This window comes from Panthera leo, chromosome D2 (genome assembly GCF_018350215.1).
Source record: "Panthera leo isolate Ple1 chromosome D2, P.leo_Ple1_pat1.1, whole genome shotgun sequence".
NCBI lineage: Eukaryota > Metazoa > Chordata > Mammalia > Carnivora > Felidae > Panthera > Panthera leo.
The window spans coordinates 39269591-39283960 of NC_056689.1; the positions used below are offsets into that span (position 1 = coordinate 39269591).

General features: G+C 55.5%; 1 protein-coding gene across 3 annotated transcripts in view; it reads left to right on the forward strand.

Annotated features, from left to right (window-relative positions):
• Positions 1–1399: 1399 nt before the first annotated feature.
• The window catches only part of TSPAN14 (tetraspanin 14), a 56101-nt gene continuing 43130 nt past the window's right edge, over positions 1400–14370 (forward strand). The window contains exon 1 of one of the 3 annotated variants that reach the window (XM_042909161.1): positions 1400–1421. The gene's annotated coding sequence lies outside the window, so the exon portion shown is untranslated. Of the gene's footprint in view, positions 1422–2248; positions 6376–14370 lie in introns of those variants that run through there. The other 2 variants (XM_042909157.1, XM_042909158.1) reach the window with 2 other exon arrangements.

Consider the following 14370-nt stretch of genomic DNA (forward strand, 5'->3'; position numbering starts at 1 on the left):
TCCCACTAAAAGTAAACTTTATGGAGCAGGAGGCCTCAGCTGTCTCTTTACTGCTGTATCCTCAGCATCAAAATAGGGCCTGCACAGGTACTCGATTAGGCACTCACTATCTGCTTAAAGGTGACTGAATGGACAGATTCCCCAAAGATGTCCCTGAGCTTCCTGGGATGTCACAAGCAGGCTTGTCTCCCCTTTGATAAAAAAACCTGGAATGGACTGAACCATCTCCGTTGCAAGATCTCCTCCTTAAATAGGACTCAACCTGTTGATTTGCTTGTACTAAAATGTGGTTTACCTAGTTCCCTGGCCCAGTTTTGAGAGATGTGACTTTCCTGTTGCCCACCTAGCCCTCTTCCATTTGGATGACTTTAAGAATCACTAGCGTGCCTGTGCCTCATTTCAGAGAGGTGGGAGGAGACCATGGAGGGCAGCCTTTCTAGTACCACCCCCCTGTAATTCATCCCTGGAGTCGGCCTCCTTCCTCAAGGCTGCTCTCAGCCATCTCCCCGGGACAGAACTTAGTAACAAATCTCAGCAAGCGGTCCAAAGAAAGCTTGGTATTTTTAGCACCAAGACTAGAAGGAGCAGGTCTTTGCTGCCCAGTGTGCAAAAAAATGCAAAATGTTAACTTACTACCCTTCTCTTCAAGTTCCCCGCCCCCTGCAGTCTCCGAAGCCAGGCAGGAGCGCCTCCTATTTTCTTTTTCTTTTAAGTAAGCTCTATGCATAACGTGGGGCTTGAAGTCACGACCCCAAGATCAAGAGTCGCATGCTCTGCGGACTGAGCCAGCCAGGGGCCCCGCCTATTTTCAATACGGCCATTTTTCTTAATCCTGCGCTCACCCCTACCCGGTCACCCCCCTACCCCCCTTGAGAGATGTTGCTTCCCCTCGGCCCCCACCACGCGGGTTTCTCCCGAGCTCAGGGCCAGCCCAGTAGGAGGTAAGGCAGGGGGCGCCGACGCAGCACACCTTGGTGGGGCGCTCGCGGTGGCCCCAAAATGGGACAATGGGGAAGTCGGGTGACCAGGCCCCACCGCCGCTCGGGCAGCGCGGGCGGAAAGGCCGGGCGGCCTGGGGGAAGGGCAAGCGGGGGCCGGGTGGGGAGGGGCAGGGGGCGGGGCCCTCCGGGGGCCGGGGCGGAGCCGGGGCGGGCCCGAGGAGCGCGGGCGGCACTGCACCGCGCAGGGAAGCGGCGCTTTTTTCTCTGCTGCCGCCCGGCGCCGCGCCCCCGGCCCCGCCCCTCCGCGCCCCGCCCCCATCGCTCGGACGGCCCGAGTCGCGCCCTCCCACCCCGCGCCTCCGAACTTGCTCTAACTTCCTCGGCCGAGCCCGGCCGAGCCGCTGCCCCTGCCGCCGCCGCCGCCGCCGCCGCCGCTGCCGCCACCGCCGCCGCCGCCGCCGCCGCCGCTGCCGCGCCCGGGTGAGTGGAGCGCGGAGCCCCCCCCCCCCGCTAGAGCGTCGGGCCCTGCCCCGCTCATTGTCTGAGGCCGACCCCCCCCCCCTCCCGCCCCCCGAGGGCCCTCTGGGGACTAGGACTGATCCCCAGGTTCGGGGTCGGCCCCTCCGGCTTCCTCGCCCTTGTCCCGGAGGCGGCCCCACGGGCGGCGCTGGCTTTGTCTGCCCAGATCGCCCGCGAGGGGCTGGAGGCCTTGGCCCGGACCCCGCTAAACCGAACTCCCGCGCCGGGCGGAGTGAGAGCCTCAGCGGGCGACCAGCCTGGCGCTGGGGCTTCAATAGCCCTCGCCCTGTCCGCGTTCCCGGACGGGTGCGCGCCGGAGTCGCGCGGGGGTGGCAGAGCTCGGGGAGAGGGGGGCTGGACCGCCGCCTTTAGGGGCTCTGCCTCCGGTCCCCTGTAACGAACCCAGGGAGGGGCACTCCCTTCGGCTCGGGCCGAGGGTAGAGGATGGGTGCAGACCCAGGAGGGCCGTCCCCTCCCCTGCCCCGCGGTGGGTGTGTACCGAGTCGCTCACCCGGGCGGTGCGCCTCACTCTGCCCTGCACGGGTTTGGGGCGGCCCGAGTTTGAGTAGGTGGTGACCCAGCTTCTCCGCGTTCGTCGTTGGAGGTTGTGCTTGGGAGCAGAGCCGAACTCCTGACCTAACTGGAGCTTCGGTGGAGTTGGCTGGTCTCGCGCCGCTCCTCCTGCTGGGGAGGGGTGGTGGTGCGGGTGGGTGGAAAGTGTGTATGTGTGTGTAGGGGTGATTATGCGGCTGGGTAGGAAGTGTGTGTGTGTGTGTGTGTGTGTGTGTGTGTGTGTGTGTTGGGAGGGGAACCTCCGGCACACGTGTGAAGTTGGTCTGCTAGAAGCGCTCCCTGCTGTGGGGAGTCAGGGGGAAGGCGATGGCCCCAGTACTGGCAGTGGCCTCTGGCTGCCAGCGGCGATGAGTGCGGCTGTGTGTGTGTACAAGCTGAGCGGCTGTCCCGGGGTGCTGGTGTCTGGGGGGCATCAAGTCATGCTGAGACACAAGTGCAGGGCGTTACAGTGGAGCCTCTGCTGGTGTGCTCACTCCAGTGATCTGCTCCGTAGAGGTCTTCCTTCCCGGATGGGGGTGGCTGGGACTGATAGGAGTGGGTGTAGCTGCCTGCCAAAGCCTCAAAAGTAGCCTTCCAACTACCCTTTGACCTCAAAGAAGGGGAAGTTAGTGTCTGCTGAGTGCTTGGGCCACCCTTCCCTATTTGTGAAGGGAAACCTGGGGTCTAGGCCACCAGAGCCCACCCAGCACCCCTTTATCCTTTCTACATTCAACTAGCCCAGTGGTTGGCAGAGGCACCCTTCCTTCCTTCCAGAGATCCTCCTGGGACCCTCAGAATGCGGCACATACTCTTCCATCTTGGCCCCATATACCCTTCCAGCTCCTCTCTCAGCTGTCTCCAAACTTTGTCCCAGTCCGATGATCCCTAGGGTCTGGGAGACAGGCCACCACAGAGGGATTTTCCCCTCCTCTCCTGCTGCATCGCGCTTTGTTCCCACCTTCAGCTGGAGAATTTCTTGCTCTCTCCATCCCCACATCTTTGAACTGCTCTGCTTGGACCATCAAATGTGACTTTCAGGTCATTTAACAAAGCATGATGGAGAGTCTGTGGGGTGCCAGATGTGCCAGGTGCTGTTTGCAGGCACTGTCCCAGGCTCACAACTCCCTGAGAGACCGTAGGCCCTGTGTGGTCTTACAGCCCAGCCTGGACATAGGTGGTCGGTGCTCAGTGGTGTTTTATTGATTTGCACTTGGTCTCCCCTTAGGCAGCATTATTATTCAGGCAAGCGGGAGTGCAAGCCCACTGGTGCTTCTGGAGGTGGCTCCTTCAGGAAGAAAAGGCATGGAGGGGAGGGGGCTGCAGAGGGTGGGCTGCCCAGGGAAGTTCCCTCCTTTACCAACTGGGTAGCTGTGCTCATCTCTGAGGACAGGTGAGGGTGCCTCCCTCCCCATCTTTGAGGATGGGAAGGACAAAGCTCATGCCCTGTGTTGGAGGGGAGGGGACTCTGCCCTGCAAATCATGGTGATAGTGGAAGCCAGGGAGTTCTGGGCTTCCAGAAACATTATCTAAGGCCTCACTTGGGTCACCATGTGCTCAGAGATTGGACTTATTTTCTATTTGGCCTTGCCTACAGAGTGCCATTGTGCCAGTCCTGGGCATCCTGTGCTGGATGTAAAACCTAGTGAAAGTTCCGGACAAGTTTGCAAGCAATTCCGTGCACGGTTTAAGAGTGTAGTAACAGTGCGTTTACTGAGACTTACTCTTGGTGGACACAGACGCCAAGCTCTTTCCTGAACACTTCACTTGCTTGAACTCATTTAACCCTTGACACGACACAGTAGGATAGATAATGTTATACGCCCCATATGACAGATGAGGAAACTGTTCTGGAGAGGTCACAGACTACTCGCCTAAAGTCTCAGTGTGAGCAGGTTTTCTCATTTCTAATGTAGACCGTGCCTTCGTAAGAAAGTTGGTTAGTACACTGCACAAGCCTGGCCCGTAGTGGAGCTACTAGGTCCTTCAATGCAGCGGCCCTTTTATCCCCTGCTTCTGAAAGCATCTCATCGGTCCGGGCACGTAATAGGCACCCCGGAACCCCTGTTGAGTGATGGGTGAAGTAGCTTCAGCCTCCCTTGGGCCAGCGAATGGGACGACCAGCACTGCCATGCAGAGAAGATTGGGGCGTGAGTCACGGCCTCTATCTGTCTAGATAGATCAGGGTTTGCTGTGGTAACAAGTCCCCAAATCTCAGAGGCTTAAAGCAGCAGAGGTTTATTTATTGCTCGCACCGCATCCGTCCCAAATCTGCTTTCTGTTGTTCTCACTGTGGAACCCATGCTGATTAATTGGAACATTCCTGGTCCCTTGGACAGGGGGACAGAGCTCATGACCAGTCTCACCCTGGCTCTTTAAAGCTTCCACCCGGAAGCGGCGTTTCACTGGCCGAAGCAGCCACGTGGGCCTACTTACACCTACAAGGTGGGGTGGCGAAGGGGATTGGGAACATTTGGTGAGTGGCACTAAATGCTTACCATCTGCCTACCGTGGTGCCCTCTGTGATTTCTTCCCAAGGCCTGGGTCTGAGTGTCACCAGAAACAGTGATCGTGAATTAAAGGAGCACTGTTTAGGCTAAAGATGAATCGAAGTGCCACATTTGAAGGGCAGAGGTAGGGTGAACAAGAAAGCATGTTAGGGTGGGAACAGGTAGTCTGCAGAGGCAGCCTGCTGGTCTGATCCCGCGCGAGTGACTTGGGTTCCTTGGGTTTTCATTTATTCATTCATGGGCCCAAGGACTAGTGAGTTCCAGGCCATGGATGATTTCTACTAAGCATATATTCAGCTCCTAGCCCAGTACTAGGGACTGTGACCTGGGTTAATGAGCCTTGTTTTCTGCTGCTCAGTCCTAGTGGCCTTTGAAGAGGGATGTTAATGTCTATGCGACGGAAAGTTGGCTCCTGCTCCAGCCCTTGGAGTTCAGCCCATGGAGTTCTTGGCCTTCCCCATGCTTTACCTGTATGTGGCTAGTAGGGTCAACCACCTTTTCTAGAAACAGGAGCAGGTAGAGGCACCCCTCTAGGTCTTCACCTTCCTCTTCCATTTCTGAGACTCTGGGGCTGAGCTTGTAGGCCTGCGGGTGTGGGGAAAGGAAAGGTAGTGAGTTACTAAGGGACAGAATCCCATGGAGAAAAGCTTGATTGGGTGTGGGGCTGGGGTGATTCTCTGGCCTGTTGAAGGGGGCCGAACCCCTCTGTTCCCTGCAGTTTTCCACTCAAGTCGCCCTTGCAGGATGTTAAAGAGCCCACCACACTGTGGAACTTGCTTTTGTGCTTTGTCACCTGCTTGTTCTTTGGTGACTTCCAGCAGGGCCAGGAAACACCGGTGGAGGCCTGAGACCTCAGGTTCTTCTGCATTGGGTTAACTTACTATCCTTCGTCCTGTTTCCTCCTTTTCCAGAGCCTCTGCTTTCCCACCTCTGGAAAGAGGGAGAGGTCATGGTGGGTTACCACAGCGGGCTTGCTCCTGGCTGGCCGTCATAGTTCCCAGGGTACTGCGTAGACCCGCGCTCTGTGAATCTTCGGTCCAGGTGAATGGCAACTGGTTTGTCTTCTCTTCCATTATAGCGGTGTCCTCCATGAATCTGTGTGGGATACTCATACTTGTCTCTGTGTCCATTTTCTCCCTCACGGCATGTTTTCTGGCTCAGACAAGGGCAGGTGCCTGTGTGGGAACAGCACAGGCCCTGGTTGGTGGGAAGTGTTCAGAGCCTCTGCCAGTTAAGCATTAAGACGAATAACCTTGTCCGGCCTGTAGGGTGGACAGTGGGGAGGCCAGCTTTCGGGTTGTATCTGCTTTGTAGCCGAGTGACCCTGTAGACACGTCTTTGATTTTGTTTTCTTTGTTCCTCCTCCTGGACTTGATGTTCTCATCCGTAATGAGGGAGGAATCTGCCCTTCCTGTCTCTCATGGGGTTACTATAAAACTCAAGTGCACACTTCAGGTCCGGGAAGCACAATGTTAGGCCTGACACTCTGGTTTGGGGCTCAGCAGGGTGTTCACCAGCAGCTGGTTCTGGGAACCCCACTTCCTCTGCTCTTGGGCTTGGTGGGGTTGGGTGGGGCTGGGCCAGGCTCTGCTGTGCTGTGGTTTTTCTCTTGGAGGCCTGGTAAGCTGAGCTTCAGTGGGCCTGGGCAGGCTGGGATTAAACTCTTCACTTCTTGAGGTCTGTCTGTTCTGCTTCCCTTGCTGAGCAGCCAGAGGGAAGGCTTAGAATCCTGGCGTCCATCGGCTAGGTAACTGGAGGGACTGGCTCCTCTCTCCCTGGGGGTCTGTCAGCCTGTGCTGTGTGGCAAGAGTCATGGCAGTTGGTTCTACAGTGGCCCCCGGGATCCTGGGTAAGAGGTGAGCTCCTGTTGCTGCCTGAGACTGTGTTTCCTGGAATTTGGCAGAGCTGAGGCTGGGCTTTCCCGCGGGGCTGTGGGTTGGGGGAGAGGTGGACCAGGACAGGGACCGGGCAGGGCTCGAGCCTGAGGAGAGAGGTTTGGTGACCTCTTTGGGTTTTCCCTGATTGTGGGTCCCCGCTGCTGGTGTCTGTGCCAAGCTACTCTGCAGGGCCCAGAGAGCTTTGAAAAAAAAAAAAGAGGCTTTGAGGAATTCCTAGTGGTGACACCCAGGAGAGAGTCCTTAGCAGCAGCTGGAATCAACTGAGTGTCCTCTGAATCTCTTTCCTCTGCATCCCGAGGTCTGAGTGGCAAGTGGTAAGCCTGAGAGGCCCGAGGGCCACAGCATGCGCCAGGATGCATGGTCCCAAGGCAGGGTGTTGTGCTTCAAGCTTCAGAAGCCCGTCGGGGCGACTGAGGAAACCTGGGCTTCTCTGAAAGTTGGCCATAAGGAAAAGAGCCGGCTCAGCTTCAGATTGGGGCCTGCCGGCCGCTGCCAACTGCTCCGAGGAGAGGCTCTGGTTGCCCACTGAGTGACCGTTGCTGTGAAGAGACCTCCCTAACGTCTAACCAGCCTGCAGATTGGCTGTCTTATTTTAGGCCTTTACCCCTAGGCCAGGCAGACGGGTCTGTCCCTGGAGCTTGGTGGGGGAGGCCCGCCCCAGCCCCAGACCGAGTGGTTTCCCCGTTTGGGGACCAGGAAGATTTGGAGCTCCATGATATTAAAGAAATGATTATTCTGACACTTTAAGACAGTAAAGCAGACTTGATGTAGGACTTGCAGCAGACAGAAGGACTTCTGCCTTAGGGGTGTGCTAACAGACCTCAGGATTCTGCTGAAGGCCGGCTAGGGGGTCAGCTGTTACCTGAGGGTTATTGGAAGAGGAGGAACTGGTCAGACACGGAGGGCAGGGGATTCTGGCCAGACGGACCCAGCGGGATTCTTGCTAAAACTGGACGGAGATGGAAGCCCCAGGCCGGGCCTGGCTGAGCGGAGGGCTCGGAAGAGCCTAAGTCTGGTCAAGGAGAGACTGCGTCCGTGTTTGAGGCTTGCAGCAGCCCGCGTGCGGTCCCTGGTCCTGCTCCCGGTTCCCGCCTGGCCTGAGCTTCCCGCTCTTCCCACTTACTTCTCAGGAGCGGTTGGCTCTCCTTGTTTCCAGAAACCGAGTCTTTTCAGCAACTGCTGGCTCCTCCCTCTCAGCCTGTTGGACTGCCCCTGAGCACCCAGGAAATAGTGTAGACCCGGGGGCTGGGCTCCCTGTGGGCCCCAGCCCCCCCTACTGGCTCCTGTTGCCGGACCTGTTGGGTGCCAGACCACAGCCCCTTGGCTCCCCGACAACCCTCCCTGTTTGACTCTTGTTTCTTGGCCTCTGTACCTTGTATTTCTTGCTCTCTCCATCCTGGGCAAACCAGTCTGACAGCTTTGTGCATCACCCTCCTCTCGGCCTAGGGACTGGGCTTCCTCATTTGTCTGAGCTGGGCCCAGGGAGCTGCTTGGGGTGGGGGGGGAAGGGGGGGCGGCTCTCCTCTCCCTGTCTGGGCTGTGTACTGGGGGCTTCTGGGTGGGAGCCCCCCAGCCTTCTTCCCCTGTTTAAGGCCTTCCCGTCCCTGCAACCAGCCAACTGTGTGTGTGACGTTCCTTGCTTTCTCTCTGCCTCTCCTCTCTACTTGGTCAGTCCTCACACTGATGACCTTGTTTGGTGCGTCTTCTACTCCTGGGGGACCTTCTATCTCAACAGCCAACTTTTTAGGAAGGAGGCCACCTGCTGTTGTGAGTAAGAAGGGTGTGTGAATAGAACCTCTTGGCTGTGGGTTCGGGGCCTTCGTCCATCCTGACGGCTCCAGGCCAGAAGCTGGCTCTGTTTCCTCTCTCTGCCTGCCACAGTCGATGTCTCTCCTCTTCCCCTGAAATAGAAGTAATGGTATAAATATGGATACATTTTGAGGGGGCATGTTGACAACAGAGTCTGCGGTGGTAGCAGTGGGGATTTCATTCCCCAGGGAGCCAGGAGGAGGGCGTGGTGTGTACCCAGGTGCAGAGGTGGCCCAGGGCCCCTCTGGGTGCGGGTAGCCCTGAACCGAACCTCTTTCTTGTGGGAAGACAGGTGAGGTGGTGGGGCAGGTGCCAGTGCAGATGCTGCAGGATTTGGTTGTTGAGCATCAGTGCTTGCTTCGGGGTGGGGAACTTGCCCACTCATGCAGGAAGATGGTTGCAGAGGTCTGGCAGAGGCTGGTCTTGGTCTGATGGGGGATTCTAGCATTTCGGGGAAAGAGCTGCCGAGGAGTTGCTCCGGGCTCATCGACAGGGGCGGGGACTTGTTTCCTAGCAGCTGAGGTTCGAGGGCTCCAAGTGCCAGCCTGATTCTGCTCGTTGTGAAATCTCATTTGTAATCTCTGGTTGGGGGGCTACAGATGAACACTGAGCAGCCATTGGAGAGCGTCTTATGGGATAGGGGAGCCAAACATACATACTTCCCCTCTGTCCAGCCTTCTTTCTCTGTGGCCTGGGTAGTCTGTGAACTTGAGGCCAACAGGAGATCTTTGCTGTGGCGGCCGGGGGTGTGGTGGCACTAAGTGGGGGCCTAGTTCTGCTAGGTAGAAAGAGTTCCATTCACGAACCACTCCCTGCCTTCCAGATGGTCTCACCCAAATGGTCTGGCCAGTAGGCATTGTGTCATACCCTTCAGAAGCAGGAGAGACTGGGATGGTTATTATATTGTTCCTCAGGGGAAAATCACTTGGAGGAAATACATCAGCGCTTCTGAGTGCAGAGTATTTATTGACATGCAGTGAAAGGAGGCTTTTAAACAACATATATGTATCCCTCTAGTAAGGAATAAATGTACAAACCTATCTCACGACTCCATTTTGCAGTTCCTATTTCCTGAAAGGTATATATATATATATATATATATATATATATATATATATATATTATGGTTTAGTAGCTAAGGGATTGGGGTTTTGAGCTGGGATTTTGGAGAAACTGTTTTTAGCCTGTACTTGGAGTTGGGCCAGGCCTAGAAATCTGTTGAAATAGCTTTCTTTAACTGCTAAAATTGGGATGGGTTCGTACCACTAGGATCTTGAGCCTCACTGATGGCTGGGGAGGGCCCTGCAGAAGGGTCCGTGCTGGAGGCCTGGGATGCCTGTGGTTCAGCCTCCTCCGGGCACAGGCCTGAAGCTTGGGGGCTTACGGTCTCACCGCAGAGTGCACCTGCCTACAGGTGGCCCTCCTTGTGGAATAACCTCTGGTTTCCTTCCTGCCTTTGTCAGAATCTGCTCTTGGTCTTCCTGGGAAAGCTTGTATGTATGTGGGGACCTGGGGCGGAGTAGTGAGCAGGGAGTTCTCTGAGGTGGTGCTACTCTTTCTGGATCACAGACGCTGGCACCCCTTCCCCTACTTTGCTCCTCAGCCCCTTGTTCTAGGGAGATGCCAGAAGCTGCATGCAGGGAGAGGTACAGGTGCCATGTGTGAGTGTGTGTGTGTGTGTGTGTGTGTGTGGCTACAGCCACAAACTTCAGGGATTGTATGTAAGTATGTATGTATGTATTTATTTATTTATTTAAATGTTTATTTTATTTTTGAGACAGACAGAGACAGAGCATGAGCGAGGGAGGGGCAGAGAGAGAGAGAGAAGCAGAATCTGAAGCAGGCTCCAGGCTCTGAGCTGTCAGCACGGAGCCTGATGTGGGGCTCGAACTCATCAACCATGAGATCATGACCTGAGCCAAAGTCAGACTCTCAACCGACATGAGCCACCCAGGCGCCCCTAGGGATTTTAAATGTCAATTTAAGTTTAACTTTTAGTTAAAATGTATACATGATAAAAAAAGCACATAAAGATATACAGTGAAAATGAGCATTTCCATGCCTGACCTCTTTAGTTCTGCTCCTCTGAGGCCTCTGTCACATGTTGGGTGCCTAGGCGAGCGTGCCTGTCCTCCTCCCTCCGTTATCCCCTTGCTGGTATGTTAATTCCTCTGTTCTGTACTTTGTGAATTTTACTCTAAAGTGTAGCTTTAGCCATTCTTTTTAACAGCGACCTGTTCTTCCGCTGCATGGTAAACCGTGATTCGCTTTGTCAGCCTCCTATGGATGGACATTGAAGTTGCTTTCAGTACCAATTTGGCTTCTAGAAGCCGAGCTGCAGGAATGCCTTGCACATGCTCATAGGTTTGTAATAGGCCACTGGAGGAGGAGTCTAGGCACTGGGTGCTTAACAAGAAAGGAAGCATGTTGTTTTGATTCGGGAGAGGGGGGAAGGAAGGTTTCCGAGTTTTTCTTTCTCAGAGGGATCTTGTATTTACTTCTGCAGACAGAGTCCGGGGCTGGAGGGGAGACTGGGGTGCTGGTGTCCTGGTTTCCACTGCAGTCTGTTTTGGTTCAGCTCAGGTTATCCAGCCTCCACGGAGCACCTGTTGTTTGCGTCCGTTGGCTGTGCCCTGTGCGCGCCCAAAAGTGTGATACAAGAGTTTGAGGAGGCAGCCAGTGCCAGATGAGGTCTGGGGAGGGAGGAGAGACTTCGAATATGTGGGTATGACCAGGCCCAGGAGTGTGCGGGACTTGGGTGGGGGGCTGGGGGCGTGAGCCTGGAGTCTTGGCTGAGAAGCCAGCGGGGGCTGGGCATTTGTTTTCTCCCTCAGTTTTGGGGGTCGCTGTGAGGGTCAGGCATCCTGTCGTGGCCTCCTTGGACTTTCTGTGGCTCTGGGATCCCCGTCTCCTACCTGCTTTGCAGCCCCAGCTTCGTCCACCCTGTGATTTTAAAGGCCTATGTGTAAGGCACCTGGTGTAAATAATAGATGGGCTTTCTCTTTGGAGCAGGTGCCATCCTTTCAGAGCAGAAGCGGGGGGGGGGGGGGGGGGGGGGCGGGGCACGGTGAGGGCAGCTGAGTGTTTCCTCCTGGCTTGGGTTGGGGAGAGGGAGGGCGGAATATGAGAGACGGTGCACGTGAGAGCCATCCCCTGGCATCCTCCTGGGAGTTCTGGGAGCTCTCTGGCTGTTTCCCCATCCCCGTGGCCACTGTGTGCCTCCGAAGTGACCACAATTTTTCCCTTTGTCGCTCTGGCTGGGCAGGGCTAGAAGTGGGGAAGTTTTAGGGCTGGCTGGCAGATAGCCCTCCCTAAATAGAAAGGTGGCTGTTGTGACCCTGATCTGGTGGGTTGGATGCCTGTGCCCCTGCCCCGTCTCTCTCACCATTGCTATTACTTGCTGCCCCTATGAGAAGTCCAGAGCTTTCCATGCCCACAGCTCTGTTGTATGGGGCTCTGGGGCCTGGGCAGCACAGAAGTTCCTATTGTGGCCGGGTGGCAGCTAGGGCTGACCTGTAGGGCTAAGGAGGTGGGGCCTGGGGCCTGACAGTGGAGCTATTCACAGGCTCTGCCCTGGTTTCCTGCTGCCTCCCATTGTGAATTTTTTGAGCAGGGGAGGGGAGGAGGAGAGGGGGTGGCCAGGGCTGCTATTGTTGCTGGCAGCAGGAGCCCATTATGCCACAGAAGTCTTTGGTAGACTGATCTTAGCCACTCCGGGACCCCTTTTGTGTTTTGTGATGCTGGCTGAGCTGCCCAGCCTGGACTCTGCCCTCTCCCAGCGCTCCCTCCAACCCCCCCCCCCCCCCCCCCCCCCCCCCCCCGCCCCGCCATCCCTGGAGGTCTGGATGGGCCCTGCTCTTTCTGGGTACCTCCATCAGGATCTCCATTCCCCTCTCTCAAGTCTCCATGCTGTGCTCGGAGCCACCCCCCTCCCTGGGAAGAGTTCTGAGCAGCTGGGCAAGGAGTGGGGGTGCCTGGTCGCTGTCCCATCAGCCACCTGCCTGCCTGCCGCCTCTGGGAGTGGGTCCTGCCTGAGCTCTCCTGGCCCAGCTGTGCCCTTGGATGGGGGTCAGGTGCATGCCTGGGATGCTGTCAGTCTCGAAGGCTCCCCTCTCCTTTGTACCTCAGTGCTCGGCCCAGTGTCCTCTGTTCCTCCCTGGAGCACTCAGATGCAGAAAAGCTTGCTTGCTAGCCGGCTGGCCTGGAGCCTTCCCGCTGCCTGAGCCACGGCCATTTTCCTTTGTTCAGCCGTCTCCGGACTCTTGAATCTCAGGCAGGCGGCAGGCTGGGCAGGCAGCCGGCGGCAGGCGGTGGGTGTGCAGCACCAGCGGAAGCCCTTACGACATGAGTCTTTCCACTGAGCCAAAGGCATTCAATCCCCTGGCTGCACTCAGTTCCTCCAGCTGCACCCCTGTCTCCCCAGGGGTGTTGAGATCTCTGTTTGGTTAGAGAAGGTCACCGCCTCTTACTGGATCAAGTATCATGGCGACTTGTACAGTGGGGACTGAGAGAGGTCCCACCTGTTTGTGGCCACTGCGGGTGTGAGAGAGGGGGGGAGAGAACACACAGCGCCTTGGGAATGCTAGCCTCCTGGTCTTTGGCAGAAAAAGCTACTCCCAGATACCAGGTGTGGTCCTCCTTTACCTCCTGGCACCCTCTGATGAAGTCTGTGGAGGAAGAGCTCTTGGCATTTAGTGGCAGGGGTGGTTGAGAGTTTTTTTATTTTGCTCTCTGTATGTTTGTGGGGATTTTTCTCCCAATTGAGGGGACTCATCCCTTGTCCCTGTGGCTCACTCTCCCCAGTTTTTGGTTGGCACGATAAGCTTCCTCCTGCGGGGCTGGTCTCACCCACGTGTCGAGTTAACAGGCAGAGCTGAGGGCTACTCCCTGGCACCTGTTCCTGGAGTTGTGCCCACCCCAAACCAGAAATCTCCTGCTTTCTAAACTCAACCACAGCCAGAATCTGTAATAGTCACCTGTCTTTGAAGTAGAGTTGCTTTGCATGAGCACTAGTAACTTTCTCTGTTTTTCTTTTGTTTAGTATTTTATTTTACCCTTTGAAAACCCATCCATCCTTGAGATCAGCCTGGCTGATTATAGGGGAGGAAAAATAATTTTCCCCCTGCCCTTCATGGTTCTTGGCTGAGACCTCCTATAATAAAAGACAGATTAACAGGAGAAAAACAAACAAGTTTAGTAACACGTCCACCTCCTGCATGCATGAGAGATCCAGGAAAACTTGAGGAACTTTCCGAAATGGCCCATGCCATCACCTTTTTCAGCTTAAGACACAAGAAAGATGGTTGGGGCTGGGGTGTGTGTGTGTGTGTGTTGGGGGGGGGGGTTGGGTGGGGAAGACCTGGAAACAGGGTAAGGTTGTTATGCAGATTTAAGTTTGTGTCTCCTTTGATAAGAATATCTTGTGATTTAGTGTCACCTTTATCTTCCTGGTGCTGAGAGCAAACACCCTTCCAAATGGAGATTTCCCTTGTAAATGTAAATTTCCCTTCGGTAACTTCTACTCCGGTTTTCAGCCCTTCTCCTGTGCCTGCTGTTTTAAAAAAAATAACAAGATCAAGATAATCCTTATGCCAAAGAGGCAAGTTTCGGGGTGGCAGATTCTGCTCTGTCCCTCATTAGCCAAGTCTCACAACTTAGGAGGTGAGTTCCAGCCCTGGACAGGGTTGCACTTTGGAGTATCATTTTAGCAAATGTTGTACAAGACTCAGCAAAAAAGAGCGAAGTTAACTTTCAAATGCGTTGAAACACAGGCGCTGCTTTTCCCGTAGCTGGCCCCGGGCAGGGTTGGGAAAGCTCACGATTGGGGCACAGTGCTCTGGAAAAAGCACATGGAGGTAGAAGGCTGGGGTTGAGTCCCACCTGTGCCACTGGCTCTTTCTGAGGTGACCTTGGCAATTCATTTCCATGGGTGCCTGTCTCTGGAAAATGGAAGGGTTGCACAGATGAACTGGAAACTTTTTAGCTGTGACTCTTTGAATTCTTTGAATCTAAATCCAAAATGGCTGCTCACTACCTTGAGAGCCCCTCTTGCCAACTCGGGATCTTTTGGGGAAGAAATGTTACCAGATGGGATTAAGGAGGCCATTTCTTCCTTAGGTTCTTGAGGGAGTCACCCCACAGATG